The sequence below is a fragment of the Mus musculus genome, chromosome 5 (genome assembly GCF_000001635.26).
Source record: "Mus musculus strain C57BL/6J chromosome 5, GRCm38.p6 C57BL/6J".
Lineage (NCBI taxonomy): Eukaryota > Metazoa > Chordata > Mammalia > Rodentia > Muridae > Mus > Mus musculus.
Window position 1 is genome coordinate 148,569,841 of NC_000071.6, and position 11,126 is coordinate 148,580,966.

The 11,126-nt window shown below is 43.8% G+C and overlaps 1 long non-coding RNA gene across 1 annotated transcript; it reads left to right on the top strand.

The window, feature by feature from the left end:
* Positions 1-2,359: 2,359 nt before the first annotated feature.
* On the top strand, positions 2,360-9,214 carry Gm35735. The gene is made up of 7 exons (XR_001785050.1): positions 2,360-2,414; positions 4,702-4,803; positions 5,217-5,427; positions 6,422-6,567; positions 7,215-7,299; positions 7,558-7,890; positions 8,511-9,214. It is a non-coding gene; the product is annotated as a predicted gene, 35735 (long non-coding RNA).
* The last annotated feature ends 1,912 nt before the right edge of the window (positions 9,215-11,126 follow it).

Consider the following 11,126-nt stretch of genomic DNA (forward strand, 5'->3'; position numbering starts at 1 on the left):
GGACAATTCACTGTGGATTCTTAAATAAAAAAATAGGACATTTAAAAAAATACTGATTTGTATTTTGTGTGTGTGTGTGTGTGTGTGTGTGTGTGTGTGTGTGTGTGTGTGTGTGTGTGTGCCTGGTGCTGTCAGAGGTCAGAAGAGGGTGCCAGATCCCCTGGGTCATGTGGATGCTGGGAATTGAACTCAGATCCTTTGTAAGAGCAGCAAGTGCTCTTAACCACTGAGTCATCTCTCCAGCCTTTTTTTTTTTTAATTTTAAATCTCTTAAAAATGTTATTATTTTTGTTTTGTTTGTGTTAGCCTATATTTTAAGCTCAGCTGACCTAATTGGCTGTGCTAATTAACATGCCCCACAAAGGCAGTGGCGGTGCAGGCTAGTTTAGGCTGAATTGAGAAGACGTCTCTGAAGAGAGACATTTACCCTGAACCTCTCTGGCAAGAAGACAAGCCAAAGAAGATGAAGGAGAAATCCCAAGGTCCAGAGAGCAAGTTCATGCAAGGTTGTTGCTGAAGCTGAGGAGACAGAGCCTGGATCCTGGCAGCTGTAGCCATAACAAGCTAAGCTTGGCCACCATCCTCAATGATCAATTGAAGAAACAAGAGAGAAAACCAGGAAAAGGAGATCTATTCACTGTGGACACATGGGGAAGAGGGATAAGCAAAGAGGTCCCGCATCCCGCTCCCCCCAACCCCTGCTCCTGTTCATCCTGAGGATTCTAACTTAAGGTTCAGGTTAAATAGAATATGCGCAGCTAAGCAGTCCTGGCCAGGGTGTGGTCCCACTCCCCATTATCCATCATTGCCCTGGTTCCAGGTGGTCAGACAAGTTATCAGGAATGCGTAAATCTCCTCCGTCGGCTGGCAGCACACTTCAGCCTTTCCCTTCCCCGCAGCCAGAGATTGTTAGGCAATTTCAATTCCCCCAGGCCTGTTGCTTCAACAGCCTGGTAGTTACAGGGAAGGGGACACGTGTCTCTGTAGAATAATGTCATTTCTACTGGGATTGGTTTCAACGTCACCCAACAGATCTGCAGGGGGCAGTCACCTTACCCTTCCCAGGAAAACTCCGGAAGAGATCCTACCCCTACACCACGCTGCATAGTTGAAAGCACACTAAGATTACTTCGCTTAGAGAAATGCTAGGATTTTACAAAGTATTTAAGGATGTTTATTTAAAGCTTGTGGGCTGGAGTGATGTGATGGCTCAGCGATTAAGAGTACCTATTGCTCTTGGAGGATTCAGCACCCACGTGGCAGCTTGCAACCATTTGTAACTCCAGTTCCAGGAGATCTGACGCCCCCTTCTGGCCACTGTGGGAACCACATCTACATGATGCACATAATGTGTATATACAGGCACTCATACACATAAAATAAATACATCTAAAATTAAAAAAAAAAAGAATAAAGGTGTATACATTTGACTGGAAGGACTAAAATTGAAATCTTGTAACCGGCTCAGTACCCTGAGGATGAGGCAGAAGTCTGCAGAAGTCCGGAGAAGCCTGTAAAGTCCAGCAAAAGGTTTGGCCAGATGCTCCTACATAGGGAAGCCGTTGGCTGTAAGCACTGGCCTCTTAGCTTCTTGGCCCTGAGACAAAGATCAGAGGCAATAGAGTTATAAAAAAAAAAAGTTTGGCTTACAATGTCACAGGTGTGAGCCTATGCTCTCTGTCTGTGGGTCTGTGTGAGTCAGTATGTCTAAACGGGGAGTGTATGGTATACCAACAAGCTCCTTCAATGGGAAGAGAAAAGAAAAAGATAGAGTTTGTCATCCCATTATCTTTTCTGTGCCCACCTCCATTGACCTAAGGTCTCCCATTGGCCTCCCTATAAAGGTCCATCTCTTCCTAGTTGAGCCATAGTTGACCAAGCCTCTAACTCCTGAAGGGCACATTAATACAATAATTTGGCAAGTATTTTTTTTTTAAACTGTGACAGACTGGTAGGATAGAAGATAAGGGTATAAGGATCTCTCTAGAATAGTCTCCCCTCTAGCCAGGGGTTCAGCCTAGGATTGCAGTGACTGTCATATGGGAGAAAAGCTTACAAAAAAAAAAAGCCAATGATAACATCTAAAGATTACTTATTGACATCTGAGCAGTGGTCAGGAGCTCCTGCAGCCATGACAACAGACTCCAGCTTAATGATAACCATGCAGGTCCAGCCACTGCTCAGCAGATCCAGATCCAGAGCTCTGGGTCTCTTCCTTTGTCTCCAGAAAAGCTTAAGGATTTTTTCTTTCCCCTTGGCCAAAGTCTTTGAACTTTTCTGCCGGGATAGAGCAGCATACACACTGGCTGAGGTGTTTGGTACCAGCCATGAAACTAGCTTCCCCTTTGAAACAAGGTGAGGAAATCCACAGGTGAGGAAATGACTCCATTTGGTTTGGTGACTCCTAGCCCAAGGTGAGTATGGGTCTGATTGACCTCATCAGCCAGGGCTGGGTTTTTGTTGTTGTTCATTTGTTTGTTGTTGTTGTTGTTTTTTAAAGATTTATTATTTATTTTATGTATATGAGTACACTGTAGCTATCTTCAGACACACCAGAAGAGGGCATCGGATCCCATTACAGATGGTTGTGAGCCACCATGTGGTTGCTGGGAATTGAACTTAGGACCTCTGGAAGAGCAGTCAGTGCTCTTAACTGCTAAGCCATCTCTCCAGGTCTGTTGTTTGTTTGTTTGTTTGTTTGTTTGTTTTTTCAAGACAGGATTTCTCTATGTAGCCCTGGCTGTCCCCGACTTGCTTTGTAGACCTCTGTGAGTTCAAGAACAGTCTTTGCCCCCTGAGTGCTGAGACTAAAGGCATGTGCCACCACCACCCAGCTGACAGACAGAGCTGTTTTGAACTGATTTCAAGGAGACTCTGGCAAACTTGACTTTCTTGCATCTCTTCTAGGCTTTGTTAATCTAGCACCAATAGAAAAGCAACATTCCTACATGGGGCGTGAGCTCGCCTCCATTCTGGCTGAGGTCCTGCTAGATGACCCTGACTCAAGAACAGGGTCCCCTCAGCTGCTCCGTACCCACGGAAATCACACTTAAGCAACATTTTGGAAGTCTCTTCTGTTTCCTGTCTGCACACCCCTTTAAGCTGTTGTTTGCCAGGGCCAAGCCATCTGCTTTTCCCTGCAGTAATATAATCTTTTTTTTAAAAATAAGTTTTATTTCCTATTAAAGTGCAATCTTCAGTGGTTAACAGTCATTTAACAATATGCAGTGTGCCGTGTTCAGTCATGTGATGCTGGGGGACATGTTCTGAGATGTGCATTGTCAGGCAGTGCAGTCATTGCGGGAACATCATAGATTGCACTAACTAAGCAGGTTCAGTGGTGCCAGTGACGTTGCAAGGGCGCTGCCACTGTATGTGTAGTCTGCTGTTGACAGAAACATCACAGAGACATGTCACTTTTCCCTTGTTAGCCTTTTAGTCTCTATTCTCTGTGAACCTGGGCTGTGACCACAGCAGCCCCTGGGGACTTCTGTGTAATACCTACAGGACTTCTTGAACTCAGCCCTTTGGAGGGAAAAACAAAAAACAAAAACCAAAACCAAAGGATGAATTAAGGTTTCCTTAGGGGGTAGCCAGATGGCTCAGCCCTTGCAAGGTGCTTGCCGCCAAACCTGACAACTGAAGTTCCATCCTGGGACCTCCATGGTAGGAGAGGCCCCACTCCTGCAAATGGTCCTCTTACTGATGCATGCATGCATGCTCTGTGCACACATATTCGCCACATAATAACCATGTGTAACAAACAATAATAATAATACAGAGAATTCCTCAGTGCCAACACAGCATGGACATGAATTTGTCTTTTAAAAGTTAGTCAAAGTAACAAGTGCAGAGGCTGGAGAGATGGCTCAGCAGCTAGGAGCACAGGATGCTCTTGCAGTGGACCTCGATTTGACTCCCAGTATGCACATGGTGGCTCATAGCCATCTGTAGCCCAGTTCTACAGGATCTGATGCCCTCTTCTGACTCTAAGGGCAACAGTTACATACATGGTGTGTGTGTGTACAGGCAAACACTTATACACACAAATAAATATAAAAACAGTTTAAATGTCAGAGTAAAGCTTAACATATTTTAGTTGAAAAGGCAGATATGTGGAATGAAGGGTATTTCCCAGTAGAAGCACATATCACCAATATCAATGCAACTATTCTGCCAGTTTTTAAATGAGCAAGTTATGTATTTTAAAAATATAGATGTTGTGACATGGCTTTCCAATGAAACAGTATTTAGCCATAGACTGATGTTTACAAAGTGTTTCAGTGCTCTCAAACAGCGAGCAGCAAAAAGGCCAGATGGTAAATTATAATTTACAAGTTAATTTGAACTCCAATATTTAAAATAAATTTTAAAATAACATAACGGTTGTGGTCACAGTGGGGTTAGGCCTCAGTTAGAATTTGTTTTTCTGGCTTTGTACCCTTTCACCTTTATTGAATGCAGAAGTAGGACTTTTGCATTTGTGATCATTTTAAAGGCTTGCTTATTTTTATTTTGTGTGTATGAGTGTTCGCTTACATGTATGTATATGCATCCCGTGTATGCACCATGGGATGCATGCCCCACCCACCACGTGCCATCTTTACATTACATTCTAGTGATGGAGGATTTTGTAACGTAGTCACAGTTCCAAATACTCTTGCTCTGGATTGCTGGAAGCACCATTCTTTTCTGCTACAGACACCCAGAAGCCTCTTGTGCCCTGTGATTGATCTCCTAAAATGCCCTCTTGCTCAAGCTTCAAGCAGTCAAGCCCACTGAGGCTTTAGAAAACCCCAAAAGGTAAGTTCAAAGAACTGGGTTGAGCTAAGCAGTCAGGATCGAGGTTTCCATTTTTAAATGCACCATCTACAACATCAGGCTAAACCCCTCAGTTTAGACAGAGATGGGGGCAGGCTTGTTTTTTGTCGTAATTCTCACAGCGCTTGGCTTAGGGTCTCAGCAAGGACCCCCTAAAGCATTGCAGGGTGTAGGCCACCAGCTGGACGTGCTCTTGGTTCCTGGGGCAGCGAAGCTAAACACATTCAATCTTGGATTGCAGGAAGGAGAATTCTTTTTGTGTTTGCACCTTCAGTTTGCTTTCAGTTTGTAGAAACTGTATCAGTCTTTCCTGAAGGAGAAACAGCTCCGAGACAAAAGGGCAACATTCTTTTAAAGGTCTGACAGAGACAAAGCAGGATTCTTTTTCTCCCTAGAGAACCGAATGGCAGCAGGAGAGGTCAGGAGCAGACAGGATCATGGCGATGTGTGGCACAAAAGATAAGTTTAAAGGGCACAGTCCTGCCTGTTCGATAAGAAGATTTTATTTTTAGTTTTCTGTTCTCCGGGTGGGGGAAAATGTGTGTCTCTAGCTTAATTGCATCTTTTTTTCCACCTTAATGGTCTTGACAAACATCAACTTGGAGGGTATGTGCTTGACTACCCAAGTCTAAGTAACTCTTCCTGCTGGAGTCTGCTCATGCTGCTTCCATTGAGGTGTGGAATCCTGCGGGAGGGGGCGTGGCTTGCTGATGTTGCTTAAAATACTTATTCATTTATTTTCATCTTATGCCTGTGAGTGATTGTTTGCATGTATGCATGCCTGGTGCCTCCGGAGGTCAGAAGAGGATGCCGAATCTCTTGGAACTGAAGTTACAGACAGTGCTGAGTCACTAAATAGGTGCTTGGACTGGAACCCATGTCCCCTACAAGAGCAGACAGTGCTCTTCATCATAGAACCATTTCTCCAGCCCCGGCTTAGGTTGTTTTATAGGATGCTCTATAATAATCAGAGCCATTCAGGCTGTGATTAGGCATTCTGGCTGTACTCTGTTTGATCTTGGTGTCGCTGACCCACCAGTTCATCCCCCTCCTCCTCCCCCATACCTTCAGTTCCATTCCATTAGAATATTTTTATCTCTGCCCATCAATCACAACTCCTCCAAAACACAAATGCAACGAGAGAGCTCTCCTCTTGATTGTTTTTATTCTTTTAATTAAAATTAAGCCCAGAGACCAACGCTTAGATTAGCAAATGCCCATTTTAAGCAAACCTGATGGATGAAATTCCAGCATGGCCAATCCTGTGCATTAGGAAGTAATTATTGGCTTTGCAAGAGAATCCTTCACTTTGCAGAGGAGCAGTGAGAGGATTTGCTGGAAAGCTCAGATCGCATTTAAAATAATTGGGCTTGCCTGCATTTGTCTGAAGGCCTCCTATTGAGTAAGCAGGCAGACCCCTGCAAATGGCCAGAATGCCCAAAGACGCTAACCACCTGCTAAAGAATATCAGCTGGCGTAACGACTGTAGAGATCAACTGGTCAGTGGCAGTGTCGTTAACGATGAAGACAAAAAGATATTTCCTGTACTGCATGTACTGTGTTGGATGCAGGTTTATTGAATGCAGTATGTTGGTTGCAGGTATATGGCATGTACTATGTTGGCTGCAGATGTCTTGGTTTCAGGTATGTTGCATATGTGTGTTGACTGCAGGCATGTTGCATGTACTGTGCCGGCTGCAGCCGGGTGGTGCTGTGGCTGTGTTACTCGTAGCATCTTCACTTCAGGTGAGCAGAATAGTTTGTCAGCAATGAAGACCCATTTGACACCGGAAGCTAAATCCAAGTTGCTGAGACCAGCTGGCCTCCCCAGCCCACAAAGGAGAATGAGTTCTGACCCAGAGCCCTGCGGTAGATGAGGCTGTGGAACAGGCCCAGCAGAACCTAAATGCTGAACATTTTCAAATAATTCATAGATCTTCCAAATGGAGTGGCAAGTTTGGAAAGGCCAGCAACTTGCATCTCTAATATTATAACATATTATTATGTTATTTTTTTATAACATAGTATTTTTTTGTTTTGTTTTAAAAATAAGAATAAATGACCATTTTCTGTGCCGGTATTCTGGGCACTTTCTGTCTTACTTAACATAAAACCTTGATTTGATGAGCCCAACAAGTTAAACCATGTTTGAAAGCATGCCTTTATTTAAGCCTAAGCTTACTCTTTTTAACTGGATTTTTCTTCCTAATGGCAAGAATTTTACATTAGCAAAGGGAAAATTATTTGAACTCATGGGTAATTAAATATTGACTTTAGTGTATCTAAATTACTGCTCATCTTACAAAAAGATTAGAATGAGCCATTATTATGCATAATATGGCTTAGAAGGAAGATTAAAATCTCATTTCTTCTTCATTTTTCCTGTCTCACAGAGTCTTAGTGGCCTTGTCTCGCCTCCTGTCCCTTTTTGACATATCCCAAAGGACAGTGTATAAAACACTCCAGGCTCTTTCCCAGGTGGGTGTCCTGAGAGTTAAGGGTCATTATGCTGCCACCTGAGTAGCTTTCTTACTCCTAGAAAAAAGTAAGAGGGCCCACACCAGAGTTCCTCTTGCAAAATCACCAAACACCCGTGGCCAGATCCAATTTCCACCTACACAGTTTCTTAGAGCCACTCTGAAATTGGTGATTGGCCTGGCTCACACCGCCCTTAGGCTTGGTTCAACACCTTTACCTACCTGCCCAGGTCCTTACTAACCTAGGATCTATTTTTAGCTGTGTAGGTCATCGACCTCAAGGTCTACAGTACAACACGACGTCATTGCTAATAGCTTCAGCTGTCATCGCTCTGTGGTTGGCTCATCTGCCACGCCTCTGTCTTCCACGAGCCTGCCTGTAGCACTCATAGCAGAAGATGTCTTGTCCTCTTGCACAATGCCTAGAAGAGAGATGACACCAAAGGATGTGCTTGCTGACCCTCGGCCCCATCCCAAACCTGGGCGCATGGTCCTCTTCAAACAGGAGGAGTTCTAATCTGTTGTACTCAGGAATCAGGGGCCGAAGGCAAAAACACAAGGTTACTTACTAAGGGGCGTTTGAAGGTTTAAGGTTGGTAAGATAATTTTTAAAATTAAAACATAATTACATTTTCCCCCCATCTCCCTTTCTTCTCTAGTCCTTCCTATTTATATCTCCTTCAAACTCATGGCCTCTCTTTCTTCAATATATATATATATATATATATACATGTATATATATCACCTATATGTTATATATAAATGCATAAAGTATCTAAACAGAACTCGCAGGATCTGTTTAGCATTGCTTGTGTGTAGACAATGACAGGGCTGACCATTTGGCATTGGATAACCAACTCAGAGACTCATCCTTGGGGAAGACTATTTCTCCTGTTCTCAGCTTTCTTTACTGGCCATCAGCTCTTTGCCTAGGGTTGGACCCTGTGAGATTTCCCCCTAACAGACATTTCTGATAGTAAAATAAGAGGGGGAAAATAACTTAAGATAAACATACACCCATATATGTATATGTATGTATTACATATGGGTAAATTTGGATATGAGAGAGGTTATTATAAATGTAAATATGAACATGATATATACATGTATGTGTCATATATGCATACCTATATTACACATATGTATACAATAATACACACACAGTGGGTAACAATTTATTTTGATGATTTTTTAAAATGTATTTTCTCCCAGGATCGGTCTTTGTGGATGTAGAGAGCAACAGGATGAAAGAGAGGCTGATGAAGCAAGGAGCATTGAAAGAAGAATGCAAGGTTTAAGGGAGTTGGGATGGTCGCCACTGCTTGCTTCCCTGGTTTCCAAGGCCAGCAGGCGTTTCAGGGCACTGGTATATTAAGGAAGTTGGTTTATAATTACATGTCTTTCACAAGCTGCTGCCTTGGGGTCTGGGACACGAGCTCAAATTACTGTTTCTACTGGAAGCGATTCTCGATGCTCGTGGAGGCTAAGAAAAAATGTTTATTCAGTCTGTGTCAGAGGACCTGGGCTATAGCCATTCTTCACCCCCACCCACCAACCCACCTCCCTATATCCTCTGCACGTGCTCCATAGTGTCTGCTGGCCACTGTGAGTTCAGACGCCAGGGAAAAGCCATTCACATAAGGCAAACGCCGGTCATTTTACTAAGTATTACTAAGTTTGGTTTTATGAATTTGAAGTAAGAAACACTATATTGTGCTAACCAGTAGTAGCGCATGACTCTTAAGCAGAAGGCTCCAGGGGTCCCATTTTCTTGGGAGGATTGGCCTCAGGGGAGTGATGCTGTTGTCAAGAGTGGTTTTTTTAACCTACGTTTGATAAGCCCACCTGTAACGGTTGAGGGCGGGCTGATGAGGACGCTGGGACACTAAGGCTTTCTTGCCCATGTGTTGGACATGGGTTTTTTGTTTTTTTTTCAAGCAGTGTCTAAAAGTAATATATTTGTGGGAGCTTGGAGGCTTCCCGGATGTAGCTTCCATACTTCCTCATTTCTTTGCCCGTTCAGTTATTAGTATTTTTTTTTTTTTTTTTTTTTTTTTTACAAAATAACTGGGCTTGGGCTGGAGTGATGGCTCAGTGTTTAAGAACACTGGCTGTTCTTCCAGAGGACCTGGGTTCAATTCCCACTACCCACGTGGCAGCTCACAACTGTCTCTAACTCCCATCCCAGGGGATCCAGTGCCCTCTTCTGGCCTCTTTAGGCACTGCATGCATGCATATACTGCACAGACAGGCATGCAGGCAAACACTAAAACACATAAAACAAAAATAAAAAAAGTAAGTAGCAAATCAATAGGGTTCAATATGACATTTTCATGCGTGTATAGTGTGTGCTTTGATCATGTTTTACTCTCAATTGTACTCTCCTTCCTTCTGTTTTTATTACACACACACACACACACACACACACACACACACAGGAGCACACACTCGCACGCACGCGCACACACATACTTGCATAGATACGTGCATGTGCGCACACACACATACACTCAGATACTTGCATACAAACGTGCATGCACACACATACACGTGTGTGTGCATGCATACTTGCATACACACATGTGCATGTGCATATGCACACTTGCATACACATATGTGTACACACACCCATGTGCATACACAGAGAGACAGAGATTCAGCATATGAAAGAAAACTCATGCCATGCATTTCATCTTTCTGAGCTCCATGCATCCTCTTTCTGAGTTCCCTGTATCCCATTTGAAACATCATTGGTAAGCAGTGTAAGGAGAAAGTTGAGATGGATATCTGGAAACCCTAACAGAATCTGACATGCTCTGTATGTAAACTTGACGCTGCCTGACAGTCTGCCGAACTCTATTTCTTGTACCAAATGTTGAGAAGCTTGCTTGCCTGACAATCCCTGCCGTAATTGCCTGCCAGGTGTCCTGGTTAGTCATGCTGTGAGCATACTCATTGGAGCCCCCCCCCCATTTATAGTAATATCATTGTTCTTATCACCTAGCCAGTCGGCTGTCAGATCCCAAGGGGATATAGGACAAATAACCCTGGACCCAAGAACCGAAGCTCAATGATCACAGTATGCCCTGCATTTACATAACTCAGGTTCAAAAGTACACAAAGAAGCAAGCAACCAAATGGCTACATAAATAAATAGCAGTGCGCAGGGGGCATTAGAGGGTACCAGCACAGAGACTACAAGAGCGTCAGAAGGCAGGGATCTATGGGAGGAAGACTTCTAATAAATGGTTCAGAAGATAAAAAATCTCAATTTATGAAAGTGCTTCCGTCTGGTTATCTGTACATTTTTTTTTAAAGCTTAGTCAAGATGACATTTGGTTCTAACTAATCAGCTACTAACAGTGGATCCATCAAGAAAGACATGTTTCCTTCCTTGTTCTGTGATACTGAGCTAGAGTATGCCAGAGTCAAGAGAGCTCCCAACATCCCCACCCCCTCACCTCATATATAATTGTAGCCTCCCTCAGCCTTGAAGCAGGCTGATCCAGACTTTGACCTTGCTGCCACTAAGAAGGAGATTACCTAGGGTAGAGCCTTCTGACCTTGACGGCTCTATTTGCTCTTCTCCATGACTCGGCTTCCTGCTGAAAGGTCCTGGAGATGCATCGGAGACACACCCTGTAGATCGCCTATGGGCTAGCTCCAGGCACCAAGAATGGGCCGGTGTGGGATGGGCCTACCCTCTTTATAAGCACGGACTCTCAGTAAACTTCGGGGGCCTTGAACAGAAACGAGTCTTGGCCTCCATTATTCCCCTCGTCGTTCTCTCCCATACAGCTCCTGCCTCCCACTCAGGAATCCAGTTAG